The sequence below is a fragment of the Bolinopsis microptera genome, chromosome 10, assembly GCF_026151205.1.
Source record: "Bolinopsis microptera isolate Bmic1 chromosome 10, MBARI_Bmic_1.0, whole genome shotgun sequence".
In the NCBI taxonomy this organism is placed as follows: Eukaryota; Metazoa; Ctenophora; class Tentaculata; order Lobata; family Bolinopsidae; genus Bolinopsis; species Bolinopsis microptera.
Genome location: NC_087081.1, coordinates 3,510,335 through 3,523,756, shown reverse-complemented (window position 1 = coordinate 3,523,756; position 13,422 = coordinate 3,510,335).

The window sequence follows — 13,422 nt, the reverse complement described above, 5'->3', positions numbered from 1 at the left end:
ACTGACTGAATATGCCACTTAATACTCATTCAAGTTGGCATTAAATTCATATATAATGACATTAAACCATAGTTGGTTCGTGCGTCAATTTTTCGGGAAAAGTACGTAAAGTGCGTTTGAATTATTTCGTGCGTTTAAAGTGCAGTTAAGTACATTTACCGGTGAATTCACCGTTTTACGTTTTTTTCGTACGTTAAGTGCGTTATGTTTTAAAAGTACGTTCAGTGCGCACGAACCAACTATGCATTAAACTGTCGTGGCAAAGCAGAATTTGTTGGAAATCACGAATGAGCAAAATTCTCACCTTTCGCACGTGCAAACTTTGAGCAGACGTTGAGTGCGCATCCAATATTGAATCGCCGTAAATTTTTGCATGTAATTGTTTTATATAATTCTTCAAAAAAGCACAAACTTCAATGACGAATATCTTTATGAAGGAGCAAGCTAGAAAAACTTTCCGGTAGATTTTCAGAATGCTTGAACAATTATCTAAGGTAAATTTTTCCTCAGATTTTGAATAAAATTACTTCTTAATGGTTTAAAATTAATTTTAAAAGTTATTACTTTGTCAAAAATCAAGTTTTAAAAACGGTTAACTTGATGACGTCATCAAGGGGTGTTAATGACGTCAAATAATTTGTTTATACAATGTAAACTAAAGTATAAACAATTATTTGCAAGACCTGTGGTCGGAAATGGCTGTATCTTTTATACTTTTGAATCTATGGACACCTAAAAACAGGCTACAATTGACTGGCAAAGCGTCTATCCCTGAATATATCACAGTGCTGGCAAGCACGAGCGGTGTCTTTATTTGGGGTATACTATGTACCCCTTTACTATTGTACCCCCTTTACTATTATACCCCCTTTGGTACACATTGGAAGCCTCTTTAGTGCACGAGAAGCGTGCACTCCGGCCGGAGGCGGCGGCCGAAGGCCGCCGCCTCCGGCAGGAGTTTTTCAGGCATTAAGACTCATCAGAAGTCGTTCAGCAGATTTATTTTTAGTTCAAAACATTCTAATTTGATGTCAAAGATGACAGGAATAAAAAATAGTTATGTTGAGATTTTTAAGAAATTTGCATAAAATACTCGCCAGCACTGTTATACGAAATTCGGTAAAAAACCCAAAATCGCCATATTCAGGTGCCTTAAAAACCATGTTAAAATTGAGTTAAGGAGTTAGAGATGTGAATTTTTCAGGGCGTCTAGACGTTGACCAAATCGACTGCAAAAAAAGTTTCAGGTTTCAGGAGCATCGGGAAGTGGGTTTTCTAGAACCCCTGTTTTACGACAGATTGTCGTGATATCTATCTATATATATATTCAGGGATAGACGCTTTGCCAGTCAATTGTAGCCCGTATTTAATTGTCCATAGATTCAAAAGTATAAAAGATACAGCCATTTCCGACCACAGGTCTTGAAAATAATTGTTTACACTTTAGTTTACATTGTATAAACAAATTATTTGACGTCATAAACACCCCTTGATGACGTCATCAAGTTAACCGTTTTTAAAACTTGATTTTTGACAAAGTAATAACTTTTAAAAATGATTTTACACCATTAAAAAGTAATCGTATTTAAAATCTGAGGGAATTTTTATCTTAGATAATTGTTCAAGCATTCTGAAAATCTACAGGAAAGTTTTTCTAGCTTGTTCCTTCATAAAGATATTCGTCATTGAAGTTTGTGTTTTTTTGAAGAATTATTTTATGAAAACGTCAATTTTGCGATTTAGTATTCTCTGGTGTTGGGCCATGCCTTGGGTTGTGGAGCTCAGTTCTGCTTCCTATAGGTATAAATTGTGCATTAGGCTAGTTTGAAAATCGAAAAATTGCACACGTGGGGACACGCCCAAATTGATAGAAAATCGCTAAAATCACTGAAAATTGCTGTTTTCGTCATTTTCTGTCAACTTTAGAGTGCCGTTGTGATTACAGTTCTTCTTGAAATACTTTGAAACTTTGCATGCTTATCAAACTATATATAAAACAAGGACATGCAAAAATTTACGGCATTTCAATATTGGATGCGCACGCAACGTCCGCTCAAAGTTTGCATGTGCGAAAGGTGAGAATTTTGCTGATTCGTGATTTCCAACAAATTCTGCTTTGCCACGACAGTTTAATGTCATTATATATGAATTTAATGCCAACTTGAATGAGTATTAAGTGGCATATTCAGTCAGTGATCGACCGATATGCTTACCTAAACACAAGAAAATGTTTTTAAAGGAAAAATTTCGAAATCGTTGAAACTTCCTCCTTATTAATAAAGATATCAGTTTATATTTCGACTTTATAAAGTACCCTGACATTATAATCAAATAATCAAAAAGAGATGATATTTGACCAAAACCCATAATCATGGGTAGAGTGGACCGCTGCCAGTGTCTCTCTTTCCCAAACAAAAGAAATGATATTAATTTGATTGACCGTTCTCAAATGCAAAATGATACCGAGAATGAAATCGGTAGCTCGCTTTTCCCATTCATTTACAATTGTAATAGATTAAGAAGAACTACCCAAAGGCAGCTGTATACTCGGCAATGAAGATTCAATAAACTTCAGCTAATTCAATAAGTAATAACTACCACCCTTGCCCCGAAATACTAGGTATCGACCCGAACGCAACCCAAAGAGATTTTTACAGCATCTGATTGATGTAATCAATCGAAACTTATTACAATTCGTAAGCCGTGAATGAATGGGAAAAGCGAGCGACCGATTTCATTCTCGGTATCATTTTGCATTTGAGAACGGTCAATCAAATTAATATCATTTCCTTTTGTTTGGGAAAGAGAGACACTGGCAGCAGTCCACTCTACCCATGATTATGGGTTTTGGTCAAATATATATACATAATATATATGTATGTATCACGACAATCTATCGTAAAACAGGGGTTCTAGAAAACCCATTTCCCGATGATCCTGAAACCTGAAACTTTTTTTGCAGTCGATTTGGTCAACGTCTAGACGCCCTGAAAAATTTCAGATCTCTAACTCAATTTTAACATGGTTTTTAAGGCACCTGAATATGGCGATTTTGGGTTTTTTACCGAATTTCGTATAACAGTGCTGGCGAGTATTTTATGCAAATTTCTTAAAAATCTCAACATAACTATTTTTTATTCCTGTCATCTTTGACATCAAATTAGAATGTTTTGAACTAACAAAAAATCTGCTGAACGACTTCCGATGAGTCTTAATGCCTGAAAAACTCCTGCCGGAGTGCACGAAAGAGGCTTGTAACGTGTACCAAAGGGGGTATAATAGTAAAGGGGGTATAATAGTAAAGGGGGTACAATAGTAAAGGGGGTACATAGTATACCCCCAATAAAGACACCGCCCGTGCTTGCCAGCACTGTGATATTCAGGGATAGACGCTTTGCCAGTCAATTGTAGCCTGTATTTAATTGTCCATAGATTCAAAAGTATAAAAGATACAGCCATTTCCGACCACAGGTCTTGAAAATAATTGTTTACACTTTAGTTTACATTGTATAAACAAATTATTTGACTTCATGAACACCCCTTGATGACGTCATCAAGTTAACCGTTTTTAAAACTTGATTTTTGACAAAGTAATAACTTTTAAAAATGATTTTACACCATTAAAAAGTAATTGTATTCAAAATCTGAGGAAATTTTTACCTTAGATAATTGTTCAAGCATTCTGAAAATCTACCAGAAAGTTTTTCTAGCTTGTTCCTTCATAAAGATATTCGTCATTGAAGTTTGTGTTTTTTTGAAGAATTATTTTATGAAAACGTCAATTTTGCGATTTAGTATTCTCTGGTGTTGGGCCATGCCTTGGGTTGTGGAGCTCAGTTCTGCTTCCTATAGGTATAAATTGTGCATTAGGCTAGTTTGAAAATCGAAAAATTGCACACGTGGGGACACGCCCAAATTGATAGAAAATCGCTAAAATCACTGAAAATTGCTGTTTTCGTCATTTTCTGTCAACTTTAGAGTGCCGTTGTGATTACAGTTCTTCTTGAAATACTTTGAAACTTTGCATGCTTATCAAGCTATATATAAAACAATTACATGCAGAAAGTTACGGCGATTCAATATTGGATGCGCACGCAACGTCCGCTCAAAGTTTGCACGTGCGAAAGGTGAGAATTTTGCTCATTCGTGATTTCCAACAAATTCTGCTTTGCCACGACAGTTTAATGTCATTTTAAATGAATTTAATGCCAACTTGAATGAGTATTAAGTGGCATATTCAGTCAGTGATCGACCGATATGCTTACCTAAACACAAGGAAATGTTTTTAAAGGAAAAATTTCGAAATTGTTGAAACTTCCTCCTTATTAATGAAGATATCAGTTTATATTTCGACTTTATAAATAAAGTACCCTGACATTATATTTATAATCAAAAAGAGATGATATTTGACCAAAACCCATAATCATGGGTAGAGTGGACCGCTGCCAGTGTCTCTCTTTCCCAAACAAAAGGAAATGATATTAATTTGATTGACCGTTCTCAAATGCAAAATAATACCGAAAATGAAATCGGTCGCTCGCTTTTCCCATTCATTCACGGCTTACGAATTGTAATAAGTTTCGATTGATTACATCAATCAGATGCTGTAAAAATCTCTTTGGGTTGCGTTCGGGTCGATACCTAGTATTTCGGGGCAAGGGTGGTAGTTATTACTTATTGAATTAGCTGAAGTTTATTGAATCTTCATTGCCGAGTATACAGCTGCCTTTGGGTAGTTCTTCTTAATCTATTACAATTGTAAATGAATGGGAAAAGCGAGCTACCGATTTCATTCTCGGTATCATTTTGCATTTGAGAACGGTCAATCAAATTAATATCATTTCCTTTTGTTTGGGAAAGAGAGACACTGGCAGCGGTCCACTCTACCCATGATTATGGGTTTTGGACTTTTGGTCAAATTATACTACCAAATAAATACAACTAAGGTACTATGACATTTGAAATTGGCGTTATATCTAAACATTATTCCTCAGTCAGAACGTTGAATGAATATCGATAAGGGGCGTCGAGTTAAGCCTGGCAAGCGATAAAAGGTGGAGCTAATAATGATATCGTTTCATGAAGTTCATCAAAGTAGACGACTATAACACATGGCTTATAGTTATATCAAACAGGGCAATTGCTACGACAAAATTAACCGGACAAATGTAACCGTCGAGACAAGTTCTGGAACTGGTCTAAGTAATGTAAGAGTTTAAGTAATGTAAGCAGTGTGCTGGAGTTTTGCCAGCGCCTGCAGTTAGACCGATACGTAGAGTGTATTTATAGTTCTAACGTTAAGCCATAGGTCACGTGACATTTTTTACCAATGCGCGTCGTAGTAGTTAGTCACGTGATACACGTCATCAAAACACGTGACAGTGCGCGGTTGAAATTCTCATAGAATATCAAAACAAAACAAATCTTGTTGAGCCAAATTAGCGGGGCGGGATTATAGAAGCTGTGCCGGGGTTATTTATTCAGCGGGAAAAAAACTAACAGTGGGAGCCGGGATTATCAGAATCTATCTAGCGGGAGCCGGGATTATCAGAATCTTATTCTAACCCGGAGGGGTTTATAAGCTAGTCCCCCAAAAAAGCAAACTTGTTCCAGCCTCTAGATATTACGGTAAATCGTGTTGCCAAGGACATTGTCCGACGTTGTTATAGTTCATATTACTCAGGGGAGGTAATGAAACAGTGCTAGGAAAGCTCCACGTGGTGTTAAGGTTAACCTAAAGTTGTCTAAGATAAAACCACTTCACGCCGAATGGCTTGTAAAAGTTTACACTGAAATGCAGGACCGGGGTAGTTTGATAAAAAAGGTTTCTTGTTGTTGGGGACTGGCCCGTGGTACCAGCCAATGTTTACTCAAAAAATATATATAATATCAATGGTAATAAGAAATTCATCCCCGTGGGGCACATGCATAAATATAAAATGTAAAGGAAATCTCAAACTATTTAATTTAGACTATACCGGTGAGTATGCAATGAAGGTTTATAACTTAAAGTTTTATCTTTCAATGGTTAATAGGTAAAGATAAAAAAGTAAAACAAGACTGAGCACTTCAAAATTTGTAGAATTTTTAACTTGATTTGAAATACGCGGCGATATTAAAGAATGTTCAATGTTGGCAGTGTAATTGATGAGATATGCGTAGTTTATTGAGTGATGATTAAGTGTGTGCATATAATCTAAAATGTAGAGACAAGGTTATTATCGGCATTTTAGTTTATGTTACGCTTTGATTTTCTTAGTCCTGTTATACAAAATAACATGAAATTAGGCCATTCGTCTTCGATGTTTTCATTTTGCTGATCGATGAGCATAGTTTTTATACAAGTTTTGTAAATGTTCAGGTTAAATAGACTAGGCGGGGAAGTTGCTGCAACATTATATCGGTTAATTGCTAATAATGGACCTTTAAAAAATACTGGCACTATCCGTCGCGGAGTCGAGTCCGCGGCGGAGCCGCCGGACTCCGAGCGGACTCCAAGCGGACTCCGGCGGAGCCGCCGGACTCCGAGCGGACTCCGGCGGTGCTCCGCCAAAATGTATTTACAGTGGACTCGAGTACATTTTGGCGGACTCCGAGCGGAGCCGAGCGGACTCCGAGCGGACTTTAAAGTCCGCCGCGGACTCCGAGCGGCTCCGCGGCGGCTCGGTGGAGTGTCCGCCGCGGACTAAGCCACTAGGCGGACTCCGGTCCGCCGCGGACTCCGGCGGAGTGCTTGGCGGACTCCGCCGGACCTCTCCGCCAGACTTGAATCCGGCGGAGTCCGGCGGAGCTTGGCGGAGTCCGCCGGACTCCAACAGAGTCCACTGACTTCCGACCTCCGTCTTCCGACCCTCGGCTAAATTTGTCACGTGACATACAACATAGCATTTTGCAATATTGTGGTCAGATGAAAAGGTCGCTAGTGATAAACCTTAACCATTACCCTCACAATGTCAATAGTGTACAACTCTAGTCCTAACTTTGACCCTATAATGTATAAACGTTGACCCTAACCCTCCACCAAACCGTCAGCAGCGAAATATCAATGTCATTGACTGGTCACGTGACCAAAACAATTTTTGTCATATTATCTCATATAGGGAAGCGTTTTTAGTTTTACCCTACACGTTGCATGTGGCGTCATTCGGCCGGATCCCAGCAAGCAAAAATACGTCGACCATCACAGGACGACGCCAGCCAGCACTCTCTACGCTCTTCGAGCTCCGATCGTCCTGTGACGAAGTAAGGACGAAGCCTGAGGTCCTCAGGTAACATCGACCACCGATTGAAAATTCAAAGATTTTTTGACATAAAGGTCAAATGTAAAACTAAAATCTTGATGTTGATTGATTGACGACGTCAATTTTTGAGCACAGCGCGAGCGCATGCGGAAAAGAAAAGGACCGCGTAGCTAGTCAAGATGTTGATAAATATTTGACTTGTGGCGCGATGTGTTGCTCTAACTATAGCCCTCTCGCTTGCAGTAGCGCGCGACCGCCGGGGGCGGAAATGACCTGGTTAGCTAGGTAAACGCGATGTGCCTTGTAGGATGAAATCCTACTAGCTGACGCCACTCGCAGCTGTGCTGCTCGCTGTACGTCAGCGATCGAAATTTATACGCGTATCACCCGATGTGCCACCCGACGCGCCACACAATTTTTTTCGTTGCTCGTCGCACGTCGACAAACAACGAAGCTCGTTGCGACGCGCAATGAGCTGCCAGGCTAGGACATCGTCCTGGTCCAACAAATTTTGGCGAGCGATTTTCTCCAAAAATTTAATGAGGGCGCCGACTTCCACTCTGGCTAGGTTTCTTCATTGTTGTTACCCAGCGCGGCGGGTCGGGTACTCATGTACTTGATTATTGAGAGTACCCCATCTTATGAACGATAGATGAACTTACATGTTACAATATATTTTGAAGTTTTTAAAGTATATTATATGTATTGATTATTCTGTGGCAAATAAAATTCTCTTTTTCTTAAATTCTCTTTTTCTTAATTCTTGTTCATTGAAATATTACCGCCAGCGAGGAGCTGCAGCTGCGACTGCAAGCCGTGTTACCCACTTCCCGGTACTGTATTGTGATCAGCATGAGTTTAATCAAAGTAATGTGTATCACTCGCTTCACTAGATCCGAAATTAAAGTATATAATCCTACAACGCCAAGCTTGTAATAGAGTTTTATGAAAGCACTCTGGCCAAGTCAGTGGATTCTTTTTACCTAATTTTACCTCATCCCATTAAGGAACGCGCGCTGGGTAACAAGAAACCTAGCCAGAGTGGAAGTCGGCGCCCTCATTAAATTTTTGGAGAAAATCGCTCGCCAAAATTTGTTGGACCAGGACGATGTCCTAGCCTGGCAGCTCATTGCGCGTCGCAACGAGCTTCGTTGTTCGTCGACGTGCGACGAGCAACGAGAAAAATTGTGTGGCACGTCGGGTGGCACATCTTAACGGGATTAAACAGGATTAAACAGGATTAAACATGAAATTACCAGAGAGAACATTAACGGACTCGTCTTGGCTATACAAGGATGAATAAATCAATAAATAAAATTATTAAAACTGAATCATTTAAAAATTATTAAAATTTAACCGTTTACAATGTCACGAAAATAAAAGAAGATCGTCTATAATAATTTAAGGTAATACAGTAAATAAAGTTCGAGTACGAGGATTAGGACTTATTTTTAGGATTTCGAAGGTTTGAAGAGTCTGTTAGGTATTTCCCGAATTCTTTTGTGTGACAAGAGTTCATTATAGTCCTATACTCTTTTAGCATTACAAGGCTTTTCAGGTTATCAGAAAGCTTTGAGCGGAGGGAGTGGTATCCAGGGCATTCAGTTATGACATGATCCTCAGTTTCTAGGATAGGTGTTTCAAAGAAAGGTAGCTCTTCGAAAAAGCGAATGACGTCTGTGTCTGGAGAGCAGCAAAAACGACACGTTTTCAATGCTGTGTTGTATCGATCACTAGTATATCGACCTTTCTCTACCCTCAGATCGTGACTGCTAGAGCGAAGTTTAGCAATGTTAGCTCTCTTAAGCCTGCACGGAATCTGTAAGTACTGTTCTTCACCAAACTCAGGTTTGACCGCGGTGTAGAATGACATCTTCGGCTGGTTGTGAAGATCCTTTTTCCAGTGGTTCACAAAGGTTTCGTGTATGTGCTCACGTGCTGCAAGAGCGGGGTGTAGGTTTGGTTTAGCGGAGGTGCTCATCTTGATGATAGTGGACCAAGTGTCATACCAGGTAAGGTTCAGTTGTTTCTGCTCCTGAAATGTATGGTGCAGAAGTGTGTTCACGTTACCTACTACCGCTTGTGATGCTCTATAGAAGTAGGCAATACATTGAGGGAGGACGGTCACTGTCCAGGGGGTTCTTCCTGTGTCGCCGTAACAGAAGTTGTTATTTGCCTTTTTGTGGACACCCAATATCCATTTAAGAATTTTTAGGTGAGTAGATTCGAGAGCATCTTTTGCTGCTGCTTTTGGGAGACTCACTTCTTGGTTTTTTGAGAGAATGGCTTTCGCGATGTTGGTCGATGGCAGCCAAACAGGGCATCCGTATGTAGCTGCTGGCTTGACTAAGCTATCGATGAGTTTTAGCATCGTGCTAGTGGAGAGTGTTCTCGTGTCAATAATTCGTCTCATAGAGAAGAACGAGCGTAGAGCTTTTTTCCTAAGCTCGTCGATTGCTTGTTTGAAGGAACCGTGCAGAGAGAATTGGATTCCAAGGTAGCAGTATTTTCTTACTGGTGCGATGTCCAAGTTTCCTAGTTTAAATCCGTAAGCACATTTGAGTATTCGTGAGCTTGTGTTAAATACCATCACACTGGTTTTGTTGATGTTCACAGACAACTCCCACTTTACGGCATAGTCATGCAAGCAGTTCAGCAGTTTCTGTAAGCTGTCCGCATCCAGCGCTAAGAGGACCAGGTCATCTGCCCAAAGGAGGTGGCTTACTTTAATACCGTTTAGAAGAGGTACATCCAATTCCTCAATTTGTTCCAGCCTGATGGAGAGCTCGTGGATATAAAGTTTGAAGAGCTCAGGGGACATTGGATGCCCTTGTTCTGTACCGATCGTGACGTCAATGGCTGCGGAGAGCTTTTGGATCAGCTTGACTCGGGTTGAAGAGTTGTTGTACATGTGACTGATGCATTCGAAGAATTTGCCTGCTATTCCCATGTTGCTCAACTTGAACAGAAGTGCTTCCCTACATACACTATCGAAAGCCTTGCGATAGTCAACAAAGCATGCGAATAGTCGCTTCTTCTCTTTCTTGGCGTATTTCTCAATGATTGTATTTAGGGTGAGTATGTGGTCATACTTTTAGATGGTCCGTTCGAGTAATGTCAGCGGTGGAGACGGTGGTGACGCCAACTCCAACATATTTAACCCGAAGAAGAAATCATTTGTATCAACAACCATTGCATTAATGATCAGCTTCGCCACATTTAACATCCGTGGGCTCGGTGTTCAGCAAGATGATAGCCTACATAGTAAACGTGAGTTACTAGGATTAGACTGTGAAAAGTACAATGTCGACATCTGCGCTCTGCAGGAAACTAAAGTCACCGAATCAGACAGCCTTGTTTTGCGCAACGGTTTTAACTTGTTTCTGTTCGAGCAGTTGGAAAGTCGCCATGGAGGCTTGGGTTTTATAATCAGTCCTCGCATGATGAACTATGTGGTTTGCTGGAAGTACATCAGTGACCGGGTATGCTATGTCGATATTTGCATCCCCTCACGTAGCGGTACACCCCTACGTTGCAGGGTGATCAATGCCTACTGTCCACATCAGGGGCTAGTCCGTAAAAATCCAGTTGTTTTCGATAACTTTTATGGGCAGCTAAGAGAGGCTAAGAATGTACCCTCTAATGTGGAGTTGCAATTTCTGGGTGACTTTAATTCAAAACTGGGTAAATTATCCCCTTCTGATATTGAACAGGGTTTTGGTAGATATATGGGGAAATACGGAATGGGAGTAAGGAACGAAAATGGTTCTAGATTACTGGATTTTATCTCAGAAAATAATCTGTTTGCTGTGAACACTAGTTTTATACAACCTAGCAGACGTGTTACATCATTTACTGGTTGGCGGAAGGATTGGTCGGCTGGTCGGTACAGTAAGAAGACACTGCCTGTATACTCTCAAATAGATTACATACTATGCCGAAATAGATCTAAGTGTCTTTTGACTCAATCAAGAACTTATGCTGGTACTAAAACATTTTCAGATCATAGACTTGTCATTGCTCGCATCAATTTCAGCAACATTCATCTTTGTTTCAAACCTAAACAACGTCGTGTTCCTTCTTATAATATATCAGAACTTGTAAGCAACAAAGATATGCAACATAAATATCACTTGGCCCTTGAAGGCAAGTTCTCAAATTTTGTGACCAGCAACGATCCAAATGCCGACCTTCAAAATCTCATGTCTCATATTCGTGATGCTGCCAATGTTTCCATCGGCCCAAAACCTAAAGCTCGCTTGAAACATCACAGCAGTGATGACACTCTCAAAGAGCTTGTTGAAAAGCGTCACGATCTCCGACAGCTACTTAACAATAATCAATCTCTTGATCGAACTACATTGAGGTCATCCATCAACCACCTCACTAATAGTATCCAGAAAAGATTAGTTGAAGTGAGGTCTGCTCAAGCTGATCAGACCTATAGTGATATTACTAACACAAACGATTCAAGGAAAATGTTTGAAGCAGTAAGACATCTTCAGAAAAGTAAACCACCTAATAACTCGATTGGTGTTCATGATGAAAATGGCTGTTTGATTGCATCTGACGACATGAAAGCTTCTGTTGTTAGAGACTATCTCGAAAAACAGCTGACTCGCAATGAGCAACCTCTCGAGCCTTTTGAGGGACTACCACGTGCTCTCAATGTCCCTTTTACTGGAGTTGAAATACATGCAGCCACCTCGAGCTTGAAAAATGGGAGGGCAAATGGTCCCGATGGAATACCCAACGAGCTAATTAAGTACTCTAATAGTACAGTCCATGAACATTATGCTGGAATCATCAACAGTTGTTTCGAGACACATACTTTCCCCATTTCCATTGGAGAGGCTACTATAACACCCTTACAGAAGCCAAAAAAACCTATTGGTCCTCTGAAGAATTTACGTCCACTCACCTTGTCCAATGCAGCCAGAAAAATTCTGTCTATGGCTACTCTTAAAAGGATAGAAGAAAAAGTGAACGCCTTCACTGGTCCATGGCAGTGCGCATATAAACGCGCTCGTTCTTGTGCTGATATTGTTTGGTGTCAGCGAGTTCAACTGTCAGTTGTCCAAAAAAAGAAATGGGAGTATCATCGCATGGGCATTGATATGTCTAGTGCATTTGACACGATCAAACGCACTACGATTCTTGAACTCCTGAAACTGTGTGGCTGTACTGAGGATGAGCTGAGGATTGTCCGGTTGTTGTTGTCCAACACAAAGCTACGGGTGAAGGTAAATGGAGTTCTTTCAGCCGAGTTTTTAAGTCTCCTTGGAGCTTTCCAAGGTGACTGTCTATCCGGCTGTCTGTTCACCCTTGTCTTGGCTGGTGCTTTGAATGAACTTAGATGGACTATGACAATCAGTTTAGATAGGCCGATCCCCCCGATTACTATTGCTGGCCTTCCACTTGACACTGAATATGCTGATGATGTTGACTTCAATGATGAAGAGGAAGACAACTTGAGAGCTATTTTGCCCCAGGCAACAGCTATACTCGAGAAATGGAACCTCTTTGTCAATGAAGACAAAACGGACTTCACTCATGTTTATTTAGCTAGTACGGGTGAAGTCGACAGTGATGGAAAATTAGTGTCGGGGAATGAAGCATGGAGGAAAAGTATCACTCTAGGGTCCGTCTTGTGTAGCAAAGCTGATATTCAGCGTCGCATAAACCTGGGATATGCTGCCTTTAACAATTACAAGAAGGCCTGGAGTGATAAACTGCCCCTAAACAAACGTCTAATACTGTATAATGCTTTAGTCGTATCGGTTCTTATGTACAACTCATCCTGTTGGGCCGTCCCCAAAATATTCCTTGAAAAACTAGATGTTGTTCACCGCAGACATCTTCGCACTATTTTGAATATAAAGTACCCAGGAGTCATCTCCAACAAAAACTTGTATAAACGCTGCAATGCTGAACCATTGTCAGAAAAAGTGGCCCGTAGTCGGTGGAGAATGTTAGGACATGTTTTGCGGGGTCCTATTGACGGACCAGCGTTTTCTTCCCTCATTTTTGCCATCAATACACTGGATTTACCAGGGAGAAGAGGAAGACCCCAAAGCAATCTATTCTCGCTGATTGTGCATGATTTATGTAAAAGAAATCTTTATTTAAATAATATCTTTGACCTGCATTATCTCCGTAATTTGAGTTATGACAAGAGATA